The sequence below is a fragment of the Lynx canadensis genome, chromosome B1 (assembly GCF_007474595.2).
Source record: "Lynx canadensis isolate LIC74 chromosome B1, mLynCan4.pri.v2, whole genome shotgun sequence".
NCBI classification, from domain to species: domain Eukaryota; kingdom Metazoa; phylum Chordata; class Mammalia; order Carnivora; family Felidae; genus Lynx; species Lynx canadensis.
Genome location: NC_044306.2, coordinates 130,243,662 through 130,266,531, shown reverse-complemented (window position 1 = coordinate 130,266,531; position 22,870 = coordinate 130,243,662).

Below are 22,870 nucleotides of genomic sequence, written 5' to 3'. Positions count from 1 at the left end.
TTTAAAGCAAGCTTTGGAATTGTTTGTTTGTTTGTTTGTTTGTTTATTGTAGCTTGTCTTATAATTCACAGCTTCAGTCCTAATTTTTCCTTTGTTACTTTATAGGTCATTCTCTGAAAAGTTAATTAATTTGATCTGGAGCACTGAAGTAGGTAGTGGCAGTGGTTGCTCTTGATTTCTGTCCCATAAATGTTTCCACTCTTGGTCTTTTTCACTGCAGGTCCGAATAGGAAGGCTATGATAATAGCAGCTTAACAGTTTTTCTTGGTAGTTTTATTTCGGTTTCTATTTTGGTGAATTTTGTCACTATTAATATTAATCATGAATGAGAGAGGGTCTGTAATTTGAAGTCATTTGAGAATTTATAGCATAAATGGTTAGATTTTATTCCACGGCCTGCATTTGACAAAAGACATTCATTTTAACAGCTCAGTGCCCATGCCATATGGGAGGTAGAAATTACAAGAAAGGCACTGATTACAGCTTGATCTAAGCAATCGGGGATTTCTTTTTTTTCTTTTCTTTTCTTTTCTTTTCTTTTCTTTTCTTTTCTTTTCTTTTCTTTTCATGTTTATTCATTTTTTAAGAGACAGAGAGAGACCCAGCACGAGAGAGAGAGAGAGAGAGAGAGAGAGACAGAGAGAGAGAGAGACAGAGAGAGAGAGAGACAGAGAGAGAGAGAGAGAGAAACACAGAATCCGAAGCAGGCTCCAGGCTCTGAGCTGTCAGCACAGAGCCTGAAGCAGGGCTCGAACTCATGAATCTTGAATTCACGAACCTTAAACTCACGAACCATGAGACCATGACCTGAGCGGAAGTCGGATGCTTAACCAAATGAGCCACCCAGGCACCCCAACAATCAGGGATTTCTTAGAAACCTAGTGTACTCAATAGCAGCTGATCTTTTTTATTATTTGTAGTTGTGTTATCTGAAGCCAATCAGTTTAACTTATTTTCTTTATTGTTCATGAGATACTCTCCCTCTTAAAATTCTGTCTTTATTGGGAAATAGATCCATTTTGCTCTCAGCTATAGCTTGGTTTTCCTTTTATAATTTTTCAAAAATGAAATTGTGCTTATACTTAGATTTTCAAATATGCTGCTTTCCCTCCAGAGTAGAAAGAGCCTGTGAACACGAATGTTCTGCCATCTCCCTCATCTCATGGTCTTCAGATCTCATATGCGCAGCAGCTCCTCAGAGAAGCCTTCCAAGATTTCCCTGACCAGTCCAATTCCTATTTTACTCTCTTCTCACATTATATATTTCCATAGGAAATGTTTCCTTTTACAAGTACAACTTTTGGACATCATTTGATTAACATCAGTCCACCTCTCACAAATGGAATTTCCGTAAGGACAGGAAACATGGGCTCTTACTCACTATTTTATCTCCAGCAAAATGGGATAAATCAAGGAGGTTTCAAAATAGGCACTGAATGAATATTGAATGAATAAATGAATTATTCAAAATGCTGAGTACAGAATCATTTATAGCAAAAACAATGCTTTCCCAAAATTGTTTTACCTTGAGCAGAGTTACAAGTCTACTAAACTATATTGACACAAGAAAAGAAAAAAAAAAAAAAGTACATTTTCTTTTTATTTTTCTTATTAAATAATCTGATGTTCTTCAGGAGTCTCTCACTTCACTGATTTGTCCCTGGGCTACATGAGTGGCTCAATTTAATTCTTTCTTGGAAATTCATCCCAGTTCAATAATTTAGTCAATTTTAGATATCTGAGTTTCTATAGATTTCAGCCCTTCCCCATCTCCCTAATAAGTTGGTACCCAAAAATTTGTTACAAGTTGATATGATTTAAAAATTTTGTGAAGATAATTTTATGAAGAATTGGTTACTAAGATGACTACTTCCAAGAGCAATTCCTATATAGATTTTATTCTCAACTTCTAAAGGGAGTGGCCTTTTCTTCTCATTTTCATTTCTGTTTCCCTATGATCTAACACAGTGGCTAGCACGTAGTAATTGCACAATAAAAAGCTTATTAAATGAATAATCAAAAACACATTATATTAATCAAATGAAAAAGAACCATAGATATTTGTTTTTACAGAAAATTTTATGTTTAGCTATTATTCAGAATGTGTTTTCAATGTATGTCCTTGCTTTGATTTAATATATAGGTCTGAAAATATTTCCAATAGCTTCAGTAGACATACAGCCTAAGGCGTATGCCAAATGAATGAAAAAAAAAAAAAAGGTAGTATGCCTGGAATACTAATCTCATGTTACTTCTCCAGCAAAAAAGAGCTCCTTGATCAACTAAACTATAAAGATAGAAATAGGAGTGGTTAGGCAGTTGGCCCTAAAACAGCCTTTTAGCATGATATCAAGAAAACAACATGGCAGCAAAAGAACACTTATTGTCTCTTTAAGATATGGACATATCCCTATAGGTAGGGTTTAAGTACCAATAGTAAATAACTAAACCTGTAAAAGATGAATATCCATTAGACTTGCGTAGGCTCTGGAAAGCTAGATCTAGCTATAGCCAACAGGAAGAAATCCAACCAGGCTGAAAGGGCAGAGTAGCTGGCAATTATGAGGACAGGTGTTTGGTGACTGTCCATGTTGCCTTTTCAATATAGATAAGCAGATGGTCTCTGTTATGAATAAGTGAAGAATAGTAGTCCTTAAGCTTTAGTGGTTACCACCCAGAAAGCCTACTAAAAATGCAGATTCATAGGTCTCATTTTTAGACATTCTGATTCTGTCAGCTTAGGTTATGCCCGGGACTCTATTTATAGAGTACTATAGTATATATAGTATAGTATAGTATAGTATAGTATACTATAGTATATATAGTATAGTATAAAAATATACTATTTTTAGCTAGTACCCAAGGAAATTGTGGCGCCCCGCCCACTTTTTCAAAAACACTTAAGATCTCTAAAACATTAATCTGTTTTTCAAGTAAATTGAAATTTTACTGATGAAAGATGACCTAACTTACACATAATGATATAAATAGAAGTAATCTGGATGAAGAATATTTAAATATATATATATATTCAGGCTATTTAGCTGAGATTAAACCTTGAACCATTTTTTTTATAAACAACAAAAAAAAGATTGTCTTTCATGTAAAGTTCCAACAGTCTAATCAGTCTAATTTGAAGCTTTCAGCCCCACATTATAATCAGTTTGGCATAAATTTTCTGCTGAAGAGAATAAGAAAGACATTGTTGGCACAATAGCTTATGAGTATATAGCCCCATGGGGCATTCCTTACACAGAATTCGCTTTTCCTAAGACTAGAACTCCTTTCGCTATGCTCTAAAATCCTACCTCAGAGACTGAGGGATTTTCCTCTTGTTTCTGCCTTTCTGAGGTCTGACTTAAAGGAGACAACCTTGATTATGTACCCTGATGCCTTCTACATTCCCCATCGTTAGGCAATGGACACTCCACGAAATACAGGCTGAAGAAATGAGTGAATTTTTACAGACAACAACATTAAATTTCACTTATGATCATTTCAAATTCATAAATATTTGTGCTAAAGCTGAAGATAATCTTAAGATAATTTAATACATTTGCTCACTTTACAGTGGAAGCAACTGGGATAGATATGCCTAAGACAACTCAGTGTCTTTATGGTGACTTTGTCCATATGGTGTTTTATTTTGCATTCATCTGTTCTCTCTCCCAAATTATATTATTTTTTTCTTATGTTATTTAATACTTTTACATTTTTATAATATGGAGAGTATCAGTCTTTAGGGTCTATCTCAAACCAGTTTGCTATTTTTTAAAGTGTCAAAATGATTTAATTGCTTATTTTGCTCAGCAAAGGGTTTAGAAGGGATCTCACAGATGTTATCTGTGTTCACATATTTGTTTATATGAGTAAAATACTGGGTACCAGTTTTAAAAACAAGTTCGATTTTTTAAAATTTAAATTTCCAATGAAATTAAAAATTTTTAAACTTGAAAAATATTACATATAGTAATATTATTTTACTTAGGAATATAACAGTTTATGTTTTGAATACATATTCATCAGCAGATATATATATATATATATTTATGAGTATAAAACGACAATGGTAATGATACATTTGGCTATGAGTAATAAACAAACAAAAACTGTACCACTGTCATACAATTTATCTGTTTCAAGCACAGGAAATATGGGACTAGCAATCTAAGGCTGAAACAGTGCCTCAGTGAAATTAGTAAGGTCCTGGACTTTTTCTTAGGGTTACCATGTGTTACTGAGCAGTTTAGGTCCTGCAGCAGGACATCTGTGTGTGAAAAGGGGACTGTGAATGGTTCAGACTTCCCTTTTTCCAGAGGGAATACCTTACTTCTAATTCTGAAGGTACCAAATGGGTTAGCAGTAGTCTTCTCTTTCTTTCTTCTGGTTTCATTAACATAATAGGTGGCTTTTGTCATCATTGGCACAAGAGAGGCTATTGTACATCTGAATTTTTGTGTCTGGATTGGAGGCAGGAAGGAAAAAGAAGGGTCCCAGGGTTTATTTCCCAGAGAATGTTTACTTAGAAAATTTGACAGGCACCAACTGCTGCCTATAGCTTATAGCCTAGAATTGTGCTACATGTCATTTATAGATGCTAAAGAGCTAGAGGGAGCAAATATGTTTAGCGGCACACCCTGGTACCTGTGCAGGGAGGTGGGGGGCAGGAATCAAGATTCCCTCTGTAAACAGGAAGGGAGAACAGGTATCAGAAAGGCAGCAGAGGGAATGACTAGATGAAGAAAACAAAATGAACATTAGCTGGGCGCCTGGGTGGCTCAGGGGGTTGAGCGTCTGACTTTAGCTCAGGCCATGATCTCACAGTCTTTGAGTTTGAGCCCTGCATTGGCCTCTGTGCTGACAGCTCAGAGCCTGGAGCCTGCTTCCAATATTGTGTCTCCTGCTCTCTCTGTGCCTCTCCCCCTCATGCTCTGTCTCCTTCTTTCAAAATTAAATAAACGTTAAAGAAAATTAAAAAAAATGAACATTAGCCTTGTGTCAAGGTTAATAGTGCCACAGATTTTCAGCATGAAGATCAAATCTCAACAGCAAAATTCTGCTGAAATAAAAGTCTCTTCTTTCATCCATTTCTACTCCCAAAGCTGCACAGAGCTTTCCAGACTTGGCTGCCTGCCATATGACTAATATGTGAACCAATTCACTCATGTTTACTTTTAAACTACTTCAGTTCCCGTAACAATATACATGGCAACACTCTGCTCAGTCTTCACAGCAAAGAAAGAGTTTGGAAAATGTAATTAAATATTCATAGTCTACCATAGTATGGTCACAGAATAAAAGATTTATTACTTTTGGTTTGAGAAATGAAAATGTTTATCTATTGATTAAATATGTATGAATCATTTTAGAAATGAATGTCTGTTTTCAAAACTTCTGGATTTTCCTTTGAGTGAGTAACTGTGTTTTTTTAACAATGTAAAATTTGCTTTTCTGACTTCTGATTTCTAGAATTTCAGGACTTAGAATATAGAATAAATACATATATTTAAAATATTTGTATATAACTTTGCTCAGTAAATAATTCTAGATTTATTGGATTAACATATGAAGAAAAACAGAGTGTATGAGTGTGGCTTCACATCATATAGAGCTTTAATTTATCTTCCCCAGAAAGAATGGTAGTTAAAATACCTATGAACATTAACAAATTGAAAGATAAAGGGAAAATATTTTTGATATATTAAACTTATATCCAGACATCTTGCCAAACAATGTTATTGATTTTAAAAGTATAACATTATCTGTAAGTAATGACAATTTTATCCTAATTTTCTGAGGCTTTTATTAATTAGTCCTGTACAATTGTACTAGCTAGAATTCATAATACAGTGTTGAATAGAAATAGCATGGGTAAATTTGTCTCATTTCTGGAATGCTTTTAAAATGTCACCATTGGGTATGGTATTTGCTGTATTACATAGTTCTGTGAGATAAACATATTAATTTTTTGTTTCTGATATTTTAATGTACTAATTATATTAATAGATTTGCTAATTTTGAATCAATCTGTCATTCTTAGAATAAACACAATATATCAGATATTTTCTCTTAGCATTTACTGGATTTGGTTTGCTATGATTTTCTTTAGGATTTTGGTATCCACATTACATGAGTAAGATTCCTGTGTAAATTTGTTTCTTGATTTGCCTTTCTCTGGTGGGTTGAAAACAAGGTTATATTGGGCTTTCGTAGATGATATTGAGTATATGTACAGGGTGATGTTATCTCTTTTTCATTTCTGAAAGAGAATGATTGTTGGTATTATTAAATATTCACAAGAATTCACCTGTAAACATGTGAGCTTCTGGTGTTTTTCTGGGAAGATTTTATATTCATTTTTTAAATGACACTTATTTAAAAAGATACAAACGTATTTTTATTTTCTTCCTGAATTGGTTTTAGTAATTTTTATTTTGGAATTTTCCATTTCACCTAAACTTCAAATATATTGTACATAAAACTGTTGATAATATTTTTATCTTTTACTTCCTGCCACATGTATAGTCCTGTCTTGCTTTTAATTTCTAATGCTTTTGCTTGCTTCTCTCTTTTGTTCTTATTTATTTTCCAGAGGCTTGCTAATTTTATTAGTCATTCTACTTAATTGTTCCTCCTTTGTTTTTCTTTTCATTGATTTCTTCTTAAGAGTAGTATTTTCTATCTACTGTGTAATTTGGGTAATTCCGTGGTTTTTTTTTTTTTTTCTTGACTTCTAATTTTGGATTTTTAACTTAACTCTTAGCCTTTACTTCTTTCTAATGTAATCCCTTAAGTCTATATGTTTCCTTCTATAAAAGTACTGTCTTTACTGCATTTATAGGTTTGATAAGCAGTATTTTCACTATCATCCAGAGGTAGGACTTTTATAATTTACAAGTCTATTGTTTATTTAGAAGTACATTTAATTTTGTTCTGTTACTTATCTTTTTGCTATTATTATTGATGATAAGGATGTAGTGGAAAATATGGGTTTGAAATTACAGAGATAGATTGAAATTGGAGACAAACTTTCAATAACCAGTATCCTGGCCATTAAGTACAGATTTCACTTTCCAACCACCTGAATCATAGAATGTTAGACATGGAAGGGATCTTTGAAGTCATCCAGGGCAATCCTTATTTTACATTTGAGAAGAATGACATCCAGAGGAGTTGAGTAACTTTTTTAAATCTTTCATTGCTATTTCCTCAACAGTCCTGTCTGAGCTATTTTCCTCCATTGTTACATTCCACTATAGACACTTCAGTTTCATATTTGTTTTGTGGTTATTTTCATTGTTTTTCTTCAAAATGTACATTTGATAATCCGACTGTAGTTCTGGAATCACGCTTGCAAACTCAAGAAAAACTTAATATGTTTACAAGGGCCTGTAAAATCTGGCCCTCCCTGTCCTTCTAGCCTCATCTTGTTTCAATTTCTCCTGGCTCTCTGCTCTGCCATTGTGACCTTTTCTTCCTGATTCTTCTCTGCCTCCACATACTGCAGGACACTGGCACTTAGCCTTTCTTCCATTCCTTTTATCTAATTAATTCCTATTTGATTTTCAGATCTCAGTCCTTTGGCAGGTCCTTAGGAAAATCATCCTTCACCTCCTTGTCAACTGACCTTTAAAATTTGCACAAAATAATGGAAACAGAATCTCTATAAGTTTTTGTTTTTTGTTTTAATTTGGATATTTATTTTCACATTTAAGAAAAAATTTGATAATTTGATACAGTACACCACCCACTAGGCTATAAGCTCAATCAACACAGGGACCCGAAGTCTTTATAACACAATATGGATATTTGTTCACTAATAAGTGTTGTCAGGCTAGACCTGAAATCCAACTACAAATTCTGTATCTTTCAAATGTATCAGTCTATATTATCAATAGAAACTCTTTGCAAAGTATTTCTAACATAGGGTTGTTTTCACCTCCACCAAAATTAGGTTCATATATATAAATACCTTAATGCATTTCCAACAAACTGAAGTCAATAAAAATGAATGATAATGAGACATTAGATTCTCATTAACTTATTGAAATTTTGATAATTTCTAAAAGTGTGCTGTGTTGATTTACTTAACATGGTTTTCTTTGTGTTGAAACCAGTTAGGTCATTAAAAACTAATTAAAGTGTACGATTAATCTTATTTTCTGGTTCATGCTATTTTAAAAATAATGTAATTAGTTATAGCATAATTGAAAAAATTCTTAAATCAAAATAATATTTTCCTTGCTAATCAAAGTATAATTTTCTTTTTTTTTTTTTAACCTGGAAAGCATTGCTTACATATTATCAAATACTATTGCCATCATTATCTGCATTATTGAGTGCTCATAAACCCTGTGCTACATTTATAAACTATAATACTAGATTGTAAGCACTTTTCAATTAATATTAAAAAAAGGTTCTCTGGTCTCAAGGAATGTATAATTAAAAGAGAAATATATCCAAGTAGGAAAATTTTAGAGAGGAAGACAGTGGTGGAGGAGGTGAACCCTAGGCTCTTCTTGTCTCACAAACACAACTAGTTGGCTATCAGATCATCCTAAATAACTTAGTTATCAACCTGAAGACTGACTAAACAAACTCCATAACTAAAGGGAGAAAAAAGTCCACACTGAAGAAGGTAGGAAGGGCAGAGATGTGGTTCAGGAGAGAAACACGGTGCTGCGGAGTGAGGGGAGCCATGGTCATGGACAAGAGTGAGGGAGAGAGAAACATATAGGGAAATACACAAAGAGAGCATTTCCCCAAAGCCATTGGCTTGGAAAATGAGAAGGGCTGAATTTCATGCGTTCTTGCAACCTGCGGGGCTTAAAGCCTGGAGTTTTAACGGTAAGCTGGAGTGGCTGGGGTAGAGCCTGAAGGACACTGCTCTGCTCCTGGAGAGAAGGAGGGCAAACAACCCAGAGGCAGACAGTGTGGAAACAGAGATCTGAAAAATGCTTGGGGCACACAGTGGGGATATTATCATGCTTCTTAGAGTGTGTCCCTGAGAGGCAGCATTCCCAGAGACGCCTCTCTGGGGAAAAGAGGAACTGCCTGTGCCCATCTCCTCCTGCACACCTCTATATAAACACAGACCCACCTGAGAGAGGCAGCTCAGTGCAGACACTGATTGCATAACTTGCTAACCCCAAGCCCCACCGGCCCTGTGCTCTGGTGGTACTTCCCTTCTCAGTCAAGCTTGCCTTAGTCCCAGCATGGTGGGCCCCTTCCCCAAAAGACCTGCACAGGACCCTGCCCACCCCAGGTCTCTAAAGCCTGGACTTCTAAAGGTCAGTAGGTTTTACTGGGATGGAGCTCTGAGGGCACTGCACTGCTCCTAGAGAGAAGACAGGCAAAAAAACCTAGACACAGTGTGGAAACTGATCTGGAGGATGACAGGGTCACATAGGGAGGAGGTTACAGAGGCAGCATTCACAGAGATGCCTCTCTGGGAACAAGAGAGTTGGCTGGTACCATTTCCCTCCCCCGCCCCTCAGCATAAACACAGCACCACCAAAGGGAAGCAGCTCAGCACCATCACTCGCTGCCTAATTTGTTTATACCAAGCCCCACATCCTTGTGCTCTGGCAGAACTGCCCTTCCTGGTCAAGCTTGCCTGAGTCCCAGTGTGGCAGGACCCTCCCCCAGAAGACCAGCAGAAACCCTTGCCCACACCATGTCTCCCCACCAGTGAGTTCTGCAGAGCCCCAGTTCAGGTACAGTTGGTGTCAGGTCTCATTTCACAGGCAGACCAGAGAACATCTAGTTAAAACTCACCACATTCAGGCTTGGGGACCAAACACTGCCCACATTAGGCAAGTAGAGCCTCTGCAGATGACTGATGTGAAGGACAGAGCAGCCAAAAACACCATAGCATAGCACACATGGCACACACCAGAGACACTCCCTGAAGCACCATACCCTGGGAACTATATGACTTCTGCATAAGACCATTATGTTCAGGAGCAGGAGAAATAACTGGCTTTTATAACATAGAGAAGGAGGCAGAGACTTAGACAAAATGCAAAGATGGAGAAATTTATTCCAAATAAAATAACAAGATAAGGCCATGGCCAGAGATGTAAGCAAAACTATATAAGTAACATGTCTGATGAAGAATTTAAAGCAACAATTATAAGGATACTCACTGGGCTTGAGAAAAGAATAGAGGACATCAGGGAGACCCTTATAATTGAGATAAAAGAATTAAAAAAGAATCAATCAGAAGTGAAGATTGCAATAAGTGAGATTGGAAACACACTTGATGCAATTAACAGCAAGTTGGAAGAATCAGAGAAATGAATTAGTGACCTAGAAGACAAAATTATGGAAAATAATGAAGCTGAACAATAGAGAGAAAGAATTATACAACAGGAGAATAGATAGAGTGAACTCAGTGACTCCATCAAATATAATAACATTTATATTTTAGGAGTCCCAGAAGAAGAGAGAGAAATGAAGGCTGAAAATTTATTTCAAGAAATAAAGCAGAAAACTTCCCTATTATTTGGAAGGAAACAGACATCCAGATCCAGGGGGCACAGACAATTCCCATCAAAATCAACAAAAGTACACCAATACTAAGACATATTGTAATTACATTTGCCAAATACAGTGATAAAGAAAATATCTTAAAAGCAGCAAGACAGGGGCGCCTGGGTGGCTCAGTCGGTTAAGTGTCCGACTTCAGCTCAGGTCACGATCTCGCGGTCCGTGAGTTCGAGCCCTGCGTCGGGCTCTGGGCTGATGGCTCAGAGCCTGGAGCCTGTTTCCGATTCTGTGTCTCCCTCTCTCTCTGCCCCTCACCCGTTAATGCTCTGTCTCTCTCTGTCTCAAAAATAAATAAAGCTTAAAAAAAATTTAAAAAAAAAATAAATAAAAGCAGCAAGACAAAAGAAGTCCTTAACTTACAAGGGAAAATCTATTAAGGGTAACTAGAGATGTCTCAAGGAATTTGCAAGCCAGAAGCGAGTGGCATATCATATTCAAAGTGCTGAATTGGAAAAAAATGGCAGCCAAGAATACTCTACCCAGCAAGGCTCTCATTCAGAATAGAAGGAAAGATAAACAGTTTTCCAAACAAAAGCTAAATAAGTTCATGACCACTAAATGAGCCCTACGCGAAATATTCAAGGGGACTCTTTGAGTGGAAAGGATAGACCTAAAGCGACAAAGACAAGAAAGAATCAAAAAACTCTCCAGAAACAACAAAACAAGTAACAAAATGACAATGAATACATATCTATAAATAAATATTTTGAATGTAAATGGACTAAATGCCCCAATCAAAAGACTGGGGTATCAGAATAGATCAAAACAAAACAAAACAAAACAAAAACAAACAAACAAAAAAGACTCATGCTGCCTACAAGACTCATTTTAGACCTAAAGACACCTGCAGATTGAAAGTGAGGGGGTGGAGAAATAATTATCACCCAAAAGGATGTCAAAAAAAGCTGGAGTAGCAATACTTACATTGGACAAACTAGACTTTAAAACAAAGACTGTAAAAAGAGACAAAAAAGGGCATTATATGATCATAAAGGGGACATTCCACCAAGAAGGTATAACGAAAGTTATAACAACTGTAAATATTTATACCCGCATCATGAAGCACCCAAATATATAAAACAATTAATAACAAACATAAATTGTTAATTTTTTATTAATTGATAATTAATAACACAATAATAGTAGGGGACTTTAACACCCCACTTGATGGGCAGATTATCTAAACAGAAAATGAACAAGGAAACAATGGTTTTGAATGACACACTGGACCAGGTGGACTTAACAGATATATTCAGAATAATTCATCCTAAAACAGCAGAATACAAATTCTTTTCAAGTGCACATGGAACATACTCCAGAGTGGATCACATACTAGGTCACAAAACAGGCCTCCACAAATACAAAAAGACTGAAATCCTGCCATGCACCTTTTTTGACCATAATACTATGAAATTAGAAGTCCACCACGAGAAAAAAAAAATTTGGAAAGAACACAAATACATGGAGGTTAAAGAACATGCTACTAAATAACAAATGGGTCAACTAGGAAAGCAAAAAAGAAAAAAAAAATACATGGAAACAAGTGAAAATAAAAACACAATGGTCCAAAACTTTTGGGATGCAGTAAAAGTGATCCTAAAAAACGAAGTATATACCAATATAGGCCTACCTCAAGAAGCAAGAAAAATCTCAAATAAGCAACTTCACCTTACACCTAATGGAGCTAGAAAAAGAACAACAAATGGAGCCTAAAGCCAGCAGAAGGAAGGAAATAAGGAAATAATAAAGATTAGAGCAAAAATAGGCAATATAGAACTAAAAATATAATAGAACAGGACAATGAAACCTGAAGCTGGTTCTTTGAAAATTGATAAACCTCTAGGCAGACTTATCAAAAAGAAAAGAGAAATGACACAATTAAATCAACAAAAATTGTGAGAGGAGAAATAACCAATACCACAGACATACAAAAATTATGAGAGAATATTGTGAAAAATGATCTGCAAACAAATTGGGGAACATGGAAGAAATGGGCAAAGTCTTAGACACATATAAACTACCAAAACAGAAACAAGAGGACATAAAAAAACTTGAGCAGACTGATAACTAGCAAGGAAATTGAATCAGTATTCAAAAATAAATAAAACAAACACATAAACAAATAAAAGTCCAGGGCAAGATAGCTTCCCAGGGGAATTCTACCAAACATTAAAGAAAAGTAAATACCTATTCTTCTCAAACTATTCCAAAAAATAGAAAAGAAAGGAAAACTTCCAAATTCATTCTATGAAGCCAGCATTACCCTGATAAACTAGATTACAGACTGCACTAAAATATAGAATTACAGGCCAATATCCATGATGAGCACAGATATAAAATTCTCAATTAAATACTAGCAAATTGAATCCAACAATGCATTAAAAACATCATTCACTTTGGGGCACTTAGGTGGCTCACTCAGTTGAGTGCCCAACTCTTGATTTCAGCTCAGGTCATGATCTCACATTTCATGGGATAGAGCCCCATGTGGGGCTCTGTGCTGACAGTGGGGAGCCTGCTTGTGATTCTCTGTCTCCTCTCTCTCTGCCCTTCCCTCTCTCTCTCTCAAAATAAATAAAAACATTAAAAATAATCATTCAACATGACGAAGGGGGTTTTATTCCTAGGTTGCAAGGTGGTTCAATATTTACAAATCAATCAACCTGATATACCGTATTAGTAAAACAAAGGATAAGAACCATGTGATCGTTTCAATAGTTGCAGAAAGAAAATGTATGGCAACTTACAACATCCATTCATGATAAAAACCCTCAACAAAGTAGGTTTATAGGAAATATTCCTCAATATAATAAAGACCATATATAAAAAAATCCATGGCTAATATCATCCTAAATGGGGGAAAACTGAGAGCTTTTCTTCTACAGTCAGGAATAAGACAGGGATGTCCACTCTAACCACTTTCATTCAACATAGTACTGGAAGTCCTAGACACAACTATGAGACAACAAAAAAATAAAAGGTATCCAAATCAGCAAGCAAGAAGTCAAACTTCCACTCTTTCTCAGATGACATGATACTCCGTATAGAAAACCCAAAAAACGCCACCAAAAAATCCTAGAACTGATAAATGAATTCAGTAAAGTTCCAGAATACAAAATCAATATACAGAAATCTGTCACTTTCTGTACAGTAATAATGAAGCAGCAGAAAGTGAAATTAAGAAAACAATTCCATTTATAATTGAACCAAAAATAATAAGATGACTAGGAATAAATCTAACCAAAGAAGTGACAGATGTGTACTCTGATAATATGAAACATGGATGAAACAAATTGAAGATGACATAAAGAAATGGAAAAACATTCCATGCTCATTGATTGGAAGAACAAATGTTACTAAATATCTATACTACTCAAGGCAATTTACACATTTAAAGCAAACCCTGTCAAAATACCAATAGCGTGTTTCACAGAGCTAGAACAAACAATCCTAAAATTTGTATGGAACCACAAAAGACCCTGAATAGCCAAAGCAACCTTGAAAATGAAAAGCAAAGCTAGAGCCATTACAATTCCAGGCTTCAAGTTATATTACAAATCTATAGTAATCAAAACAGTATGGTACTGGCACAAAAATAGGCACATAGATCAATGGAGCAGGATAGAACCCCAGAAATGAACCCACAACTATATAGTCAATTAAACTTTGATAAAGCAAGAAAATAATATTCAGTGGAAAAAAATATAGCCTCTTCAGCAAATAGTGTTTTGGAAAACTGGACAGTAACATGCAAAAGAATGAAAGTGGACCATTTTATTACACCAAACACAAAAAACAAATTCAAAATGGATTAGAGACCTAAATGTGAGACCTGAAACCATAAAAATCCTAGAGGAGAATGAAGGCAGTAACCTCTTTGACATCAGCCATAGCAACTGCTTATTGGATATATCTCCTAAGGCAAGGGAAACAAAAGTAAAAATAAACTATTGAAACTTCTTCAAAATACAAATCTTCTGCACAGTGAAGGAAACAATCAATAAAACTGAAAGGCAACCTATGGAATGAGAGAAAACATTTGCAAATGAAATACCTGTTAAGTGTTAGTATCCAGAATATATAAAGAACTTTTAATACTCAACACCCCTAAAAAGAATAATCTAATTAAAAATGGGCAGAAGACATGAACAGACATTTGTCCATAGAAGTCATGCAGATGGCCAACAGACATATGAAAAGCTGCTCGACATCACTCATCATCAGGGAAATACAAATCAGTGCTACAATGAGATATCACTTCACACTTGTCAGAATGGCTAAAATCAACAACAGGTGTTGGTGAGGATGTGGAGAAAAGGGGACCCTCTTTCAGTGATGGTGGGAATGTAAACTGGTGCAGCCAATGTGGAAAACAGTATAGAGGTCCTTCAGAAAGTTAAAAATAGAACTATCCTATGATCATGCAATTGCACTACCAGGTATTTACACAAAGGATACAAAAATGCTGTTTCAAAGGATTGCATGCACTCCAATAATTATAGCAGCATTATCTACACTAGCCAAGATATGGAAGCAGCCCAAGTGTGCATAAACTGGTGAATGGATAAAGAAGAAATGATATACATATACAATGGAATATTAGTCATAAAAAAGAATGAAATCTTTCCATTTGCAGTAACATGGCTGGTGCTAGACAGTATTATGCTAAGTGAAATAAGTCAGTAAAAGAAAAGCATATACCATATGATTTTCCTCATATGTTAATTTATGAAACGAAACAAGTGAACAAAGGGGAAAAAAGGAGTGGAGGTGGCAAACAAAGAAAAGGACTTTTAAGTATAGAGAACAAACTGATGGTTACCAGCTTGGAGGTAGGGAGGGGGATGGGTAAAATAGATAATGGAGAATAAGGACTACACATGTGATGAGCACCAGGTGCTGCATGGAACTGTTGAATTACTATATTGTACACTTGAAATCAATATTACACTATATGTTAGCTAACTGGAATTTAAGTAAAAACTTTAAAAATATGGAAAATTTTTGATGTAAATACTAAGTTAACTTTAAGTCATTTAGGAACAGGATGTATTTAAGAATAAATACACTGGAATAATGGAAAATAATCATTAATGCATCTGTAATTCTCTAGGTACAAGAGTCTCTAGTTCCTTTTGTTATGCAGCTATTGGAAAGTTTTGTTTTTCATATAAAAACTTTTCAATAGTCGCATATAATAGATTCTGTATGTTCCAATAAAAAAAAGGGAGAACACTTTGTCTCAATTGTGATTACTTATTATAATGCTACAGAAGGAAGTAGGAAATAAACAGTAAGAGTATTAGCAGTTGCAATGCCCATCAGGCTTAACAGTGGCTTTAATGGACAAATACAGGTTGGTGGAATATCAACTTTTTATATTGTTTATTTAGTTTATAGTCCCATTGTCTATTGCCATTCTGCTAAATAACTGAGTGGAATCTGAACCCACTTTTTATATAGTAAAGTCTTGACATTTTTCCTGTAAAGTAAAATAAAGCTTTGTTTCTTGGGAGAGATGCTCTCTCTGCTCCATTAAAAATGGTGATATAATATACATTATTCTGTAATATGGATAAAAACTTACTATTCAATGTTCCACGTTGAAACTTCAGTTCCAAACTGCTTGAGAGGAACAAATCTAACTCTCGTGGGAGAATGTTTCTCCTTGTTCTTGTGTTAGATTTTTATGCTTACAAGCATCTAAACATCCATTCTTGTCACAAAAGCAATCTTCACCAAACATCTGCAGAAACATTTGGAATGCTATTGTTATGAGAGGAATTGTCCGAGTGTACATGCTTTTATAACATACCATTATGGTTGGATTGATAGTCTTGAAAAAAAGAATTCTGAATACAGTATAATGCACTATCTTAATCATCTGTCACTGTATATCAGATAAAATAACTTGTTTATCATAGAACTCTTCAGCATGGAAATGTGAGTTTTCTTCTAGAGTTGCAAGTGTTATGTCACCTGAAAAATTATTCACTTGCAATCAACTTATTTGCTGAGGAAAGCATTATAAACTCTGGGAAGGAATCTCGCTATCTGTAAAACATTTTGTCCTTTTTAGTCTGAAGGCAAAGATCATGTTACTATTATGTTCATTTGCTCTCCCTCTCTCCCTCCTTCCTTCCGTTATCAAGGCTAAAACACAATGCGGATTTTCATTTTTCAACTTACCTTCACATTATGTTGTATCTCCTATTTTCTTCAATCATAACTTTCAGTTCTTGAAGTGGAGTAAGGGAGAACACCACCTTGAGTTCAAATAAACAATCACATATACCCAATTTAATTATGGTGCTATCATGTATATAAGTGATGTCATCATTTATATAATAACAATAATGCAATTTATATGTGTAATTTGTATAATACTGTTAAGAAATTTATAGTTTAAAACAACTGATTAAATTTAGCTATTAACTAGGAGCTGGGATCTGATATTATAGGAAAATAACACATGAATAACAAAAGAGCAAGGCAGAATGAACTGTTTTCTGATTGATTGAACTTAGGTTTGAGTGATTACATTAAAACATTTCATATTAGTTTTTAAAATAGATTAAGTGGCAGCCTTTCTGCATTTAAAATAAATTTTACTGACAACAGAGGTAAAACAATTACTGAGAAGTTATTCATGTGTTTCGGAAAATAAGCACAATCTAACCATTGCACTAAATTTTAAATTTTTAGGATTTTTCTGAGTTAAATCAAACAATTTAGCAACTTAAAAGAATTAGATTGAAAGGATATTCAGTGTGATTTTTAAATAGTCCAAAGTTTATATAAATTAAGTAATGAAAACTTTGAGAAAATGGAATAGCTATTCTATGAGATTACTGAGAATGTTGATTCTGCATGCTTAATGCCAAAATCCTGGGGCGACTTTGTTAGACAGTTGTACCCCCGTATTTATTCCAAGTCTCTTTATTTCTAATCAAATGTTACTTGCTCATACCTTCTGAAACCCAGTCTTTTATTCAGCATCATAGTTATCTCAATTTCACATGCTTCTCAGGGAACGTGTGCCTGGGTCTTGCCTATAAGTCTATCCATAAGGTTTTCCTTAGATGTGTTTCTTAATACATTAAATAAATTAAAATATTCAATAAACATCTACATGCAATGTACTGTATAGTTTGCAGTTTTGGGTGGGGAGGCATGAGGAAAGCAGTTGCTGCTACCCAAAATCAGCCTAAAGAGGAAGTTAAAAGGAGAACAACACACACACACACACACCCCAAAAAACCCTACAAAGCAAGGTATAAAACACTTTTTACTGATCAGAGAAGTCTGAATAGATATGCACCATTTAATTTCTGTTGACAAACAAATGCATTTTCATGTGTGTGTGACATGTAGTTGAGTGGGACAGTTTTTGTATCCAGTCATATATGTGTGTGTGTTGGTTTCTCTATAATGAAATTATATCTGTTTCTTGTTTCTTTCACATATAAAACACACTTACTGGAGAAGATATATTTACCAGGTAGATAAAAACCAACATGAGCTGGAATGTGAAAGAATGTAAAATCAAAAAAATTTCAGTGTTTGTACATCTTGAATCTACCCTAAGGGTTTTCCCACTGGGATGAAATAAGGCTTCTAAATTTATTTTTTGTATGTTTTAAGTCTATTTATTTATTTTGAGAAAGAGAGAGACAGGAGTGGGAAAGGGGCAGAGAAAGAGGGAGAGGGGCAGAGGGTCCCAAGAGGGCTCTGCACCAACAGCAGTGAGCCTGATGTAATGCTCGAATTCATGAACCTCGAGATCATGACATGAGCCAAAGTCGGACACTTAGCCAACTAAACCTCCCAGCTGCCTCTGTAATCTTTTTTTTTTTTTTTTTTTTTTTTTTTTTTAGTTGAAAGACTGGTGTTATTCTGAGGAAAAGTAGTATGTATTCTTTCTAATATCACGGGAATTAGAATAGTCATTTCTGAGTTGGGATTTTTAAGCCTGGAGCCTCCATATTCTACATAGGCTATAAGTGTTCTAAGCCAGTGGGAAAATAGTTCCTACAGTAAAGGAGGTAAAGGTCAGATAAAGCTGGAGAGGAGTCACAGGGAGAAAGTGAGGCCAAAATGTACTTTCTATTTCCCCACCCCACCCGTATGTGAACTCCCCTACCCTGTTACAGAGTAAGCAGCCATCCTCACTCCCTGGCCTCCCTCAATTCCCTGGGAGTTTATTGTTCAAGGGGAAAATACATCAGGAAGGGAGGTCTGAAGGAGAGGAGAGAGGACCAAAAGGAGTAAGCAGGGCATTCATATTGGGCATTTTCCCAATGTCATGAATGAGACAGTCACTCATTCTATTCATTCTGTTGGGGGGAGTAAATAAGGCAGGGTTAGAGAAAGGGATCTTTCTCTCATAGGGAATGGAGTGGAAATTGTTTCCCTTGACTAAGCACAGAGGGAGCATTATAACAATTATCCACAACATGAGCAAAAAGAGAAAAAATGAGAACTTCTCTCAGTGGTACTGGTTTTATGCCTATAGGATAAGCTGGAAAAATTTCAGGTGAAGAAAGACAGCATTGAAGCTGTCAGGCTGAGTGTGATTGTGGACAATGGTGGTAATTTCTTTAGCAGCATCACAAAGAAACAGGGACATAAACATGCTTAAATCATGTAGACTGGGAATTGATTCAGAGTTTAAAAAGACAAGAAAGATTGCCAATATGCGACCATCACTGCCAATGATGCAAAGTCGTTTGAGTTGTGGATACATTTTCACAACGTACCATACATAAAAAATCACAAAATAATTTTCTGGCCATATTTTACTTCCCATTCGCTGTGTTCTCATTCCCACCCCCCTACTTCTATTATTCATAGCTTTGGTTGCAGATTGAAAAGAGCAAATTCAGCAGAGCCATACTTTTATATAACATAGCTGAGAATAAAGGAAGAAGGTGTGTGTACATAGTAAGAGAAGAACAGATTTGAAATTCAACTGTAATGGTGTTTGTGTTTATACACATTCATTAACTGTTGTTAAGATCTCTATTTCATCAAGTTACATTTTAACACATACAGCCCAAGAGTAATTATATATGCATTTTATTTCTGTGCACCTTGCATGTGTATCATTTACTCTACTTTGACTAAGAGTATGTTTGAAAATTAGAACTTATCTTTACCTATTGATAGAAGTTGATGAGGTGCAAGTATTTAATAATCTATAAATCAATTAATCCTATAGAGCTGGTCAATAAAATCATTTATCTTTAGTACTTAGCTACCACTGCACAAAAAGATAGCCTGGTATTTGCTATGCTATGTCTTTTCCTTTATACAATTAAAAAATGTTTAGTTATTGATTTTGAGAAAGAGAGATTTTGCCACATGTGAGCAGGGGTGGTGCAGAGAGAGAGAGAGAGAGAGAGAGAGAGAGAATCAAGCAGGCTCTATGCTGTCAGCGTAGAGCCCCATGCAGCACTCAGAAACTCACGAGCCCTGAGATCATGACCTGAGCCAAAATCGAGTCTGTCTTTTCCTTTAATAGACTGCTGTAACTGGAGGCATAATTAATGTAAGGAATATCTTTGATAAAATGCTTTTTATATACAGTAAAGACTCAGTACTTTCACTGGAGAAGATATGGAATAGACTAACTTTTCAGATAAACTGGCATAACATAAGGGGCACCTGGGGGGCTCAGTCAGTTAAGTGTCTGCCTCTTGTCTCTCCTTCTCCCCATGCTGTCTCTGTCTCTCTCAAAATAAATAAATAAACTTAAAAAAAAATGACATGACGTAAAGGGCTTAAAGCCTAAGCTGATTGATATCATACATATTTCAAACAGATTGTCAATATTAATTGAATAATAACTGTTTTTTTGTAATTAGAGTTTAAGATGGAATAAGGCTTCTAGATTTGTATTTTCATAAAAATATTACTATATTACTATTGAAATTAATATCTGCCTTCAAAATTGCAGAAACATAATGTTAAACTTAACTAAGCTCTAAATTTCTACCATCAAAGAAAACTATTAGTGCCTGGGTAATATAGTATTTTGTGTTGATTTAATTATTAAGGAATATATTGAGGGCACCCGGGTGGCTCAGTCGGTTGAGCTTCTGACTTTGGCTCAGGTCATGATCTCTCATTCTGTGAGTTCGGGCCCTGCGTTGGGCTCTGTGCTGACAGCTCAGAGCCTGGAGCTTGCTTTGAATCTGGGTCTCCCTCTCTCTCTGCCCCTCCCCCACTCATGCTCTGTCTCTCCCTCTCTCTCTGTCAAAAATAAACAAACATTAAAAAAAGGAATATATTGAATGCCTTCCCTTATAAGCTATATGGATGCATCCCCTTATTTAAAAAATGTAAATAAAGTACATATGGACTTGATTTAAAACAGGGTCATTTGTAGTACCCTTTTCACAGAAATTGTTACACAATTACGTTGATGATCATAGTAATTACAGTTCCTCACAAGAGACAGATGTTAGTTTTCTAACAATTATAAAATGTGTTCCATTTTTAGAAAAAGTCAAGTTTAGATTGCTGATGCTATTGTAATGATGTTAAGAGGAGAGTCTATCTTTCTTGAAAAATTAAGACAAATGTTTTTAAAGGAATTTATTTGAACTGAATAGATGTTTGAAAAAGAATGCTTATTTCTGATATATGAATATCCACTGTAAAGTTTCCTAATTTAACACACAGACATTGACGCCAGGTTATATACAAAAGAAGCATATTCTCTTACTGTGTCAAGTCTTGTCTAACTACCTTATGTTACTAAAGGCTGTATCTGATAGAATTAACCCTGTCTAGTTCTTTATCAAAATTGGAAGTGTATTAGACAGCCTAGCCCTTTAAGAAATATGTCTGAAAGCAATCTGCTTTGTTTTTCTGTTTTGATGTCCAGTTGTTCTTTTCTATCTTGTGAACTTGGGCTGCAGCTTCACCTCACCCCTGATGACTCTGACTGGTTTGCCTGCTGGCCCTTTTGCATTCACCTTGTTCCTCATTCCTATTCTGGATTATTTCTGAGTCTGAATTTGGGACTCTAAGCTCCAGCCGGGTGAACCTGGATAAAACCATCTTGTTCTGTTCCTACAGGCTTTTCCTCCTCAATCATGATAGCTGTAAACACAGACACTCTCAAAAACTAGGGAGATTTTTTTTCAACATTCTCTGGGAGAAGATTAGGCCTTTTTGTTTTTGTTTTTAACTTTTTTTTTTAACGTTTATTTATTTTTGAGACAGAGAGAGACAGGGCATGAACAGGGGAGGGGCAGAGAGAGAGGGAGACACAGAATTGGAAGCAGGCCCCAGGCTCTGAGACATCAGCCCAGAGCCCGACGGGGGGCTCGAACTCACAGACCGGTGAGATCGTGACCTAAGCTGAAGTCTGACGCCCAAACGACTGAGCCACCCAGGCACCCCAGATTATGACTTTTTGTAAAGTTACTAATGTATGAGGATTTTATATTAAAAAAAAAATTAACTCATGATGAGAGACCCCGTACTTTTTAAAGACTGTATTCAAGTTTCTTATTGTATAAATTTTAAATTACATAGCAGGGAGGTGTGTGTGGTGGTGGAGGTGAGATAAAAACAATATTTTCAATATTTTGGGTCCAGTCTCTAAGCACCTAACCAAACCCAATGGCTTTGTCCTTCTATTCCCCCTAAACCCCTTGAGAATAGCCTTGATCAGATTAAAGATTGTTTAGCCCCTTCAGATTGAATGCTGACTCTACCCTGTAGGTAGATAATCTTATTATCTAGATGAGTTTTGTAAATCTCTCCAGATTGTTTCTGAACCTTCTTTCTCTCCAGCCTAGACTTCCCTAGCAGCCTTTGCAGCCAGGGCTGTGCTGTCTGCCATTACATATTATAACACTTATTACAAAAGCTAAGTTGAGAATACAAGAGTTTTATTAATGACAATGCTACAAAACATAGGGTGAATCCTCTGTGCAAGGCATGCGCTAGCCTTATGAAGGAGGGTATAGCAATATGCACTGAAAATCGTTCTATTTCAGATTCTTTAAAGCATATCATAAAAGTCCAGAGAATTGTCCCTTGGGACATGACTTTGGGCATTAAGAAAACAACTCTAATTCTGGAAGAATCAAAGTTCAAGAGTCATCATGTGATACTTTTTTAGAAATTAGGTGAGGGCAGTGAAAATAGCAAGATAAATGACCACATAAACAAGTTGACCTATTATAATTAATAGAAGAACAAAAAAGGAAGCACAAGTTTTAAAATCTCTTAAAGTGCCTTGAAATAAGATCAAAATGTAATTATGTTAAATAAGCTAAAACACACTTAAAATCTAAGTTTA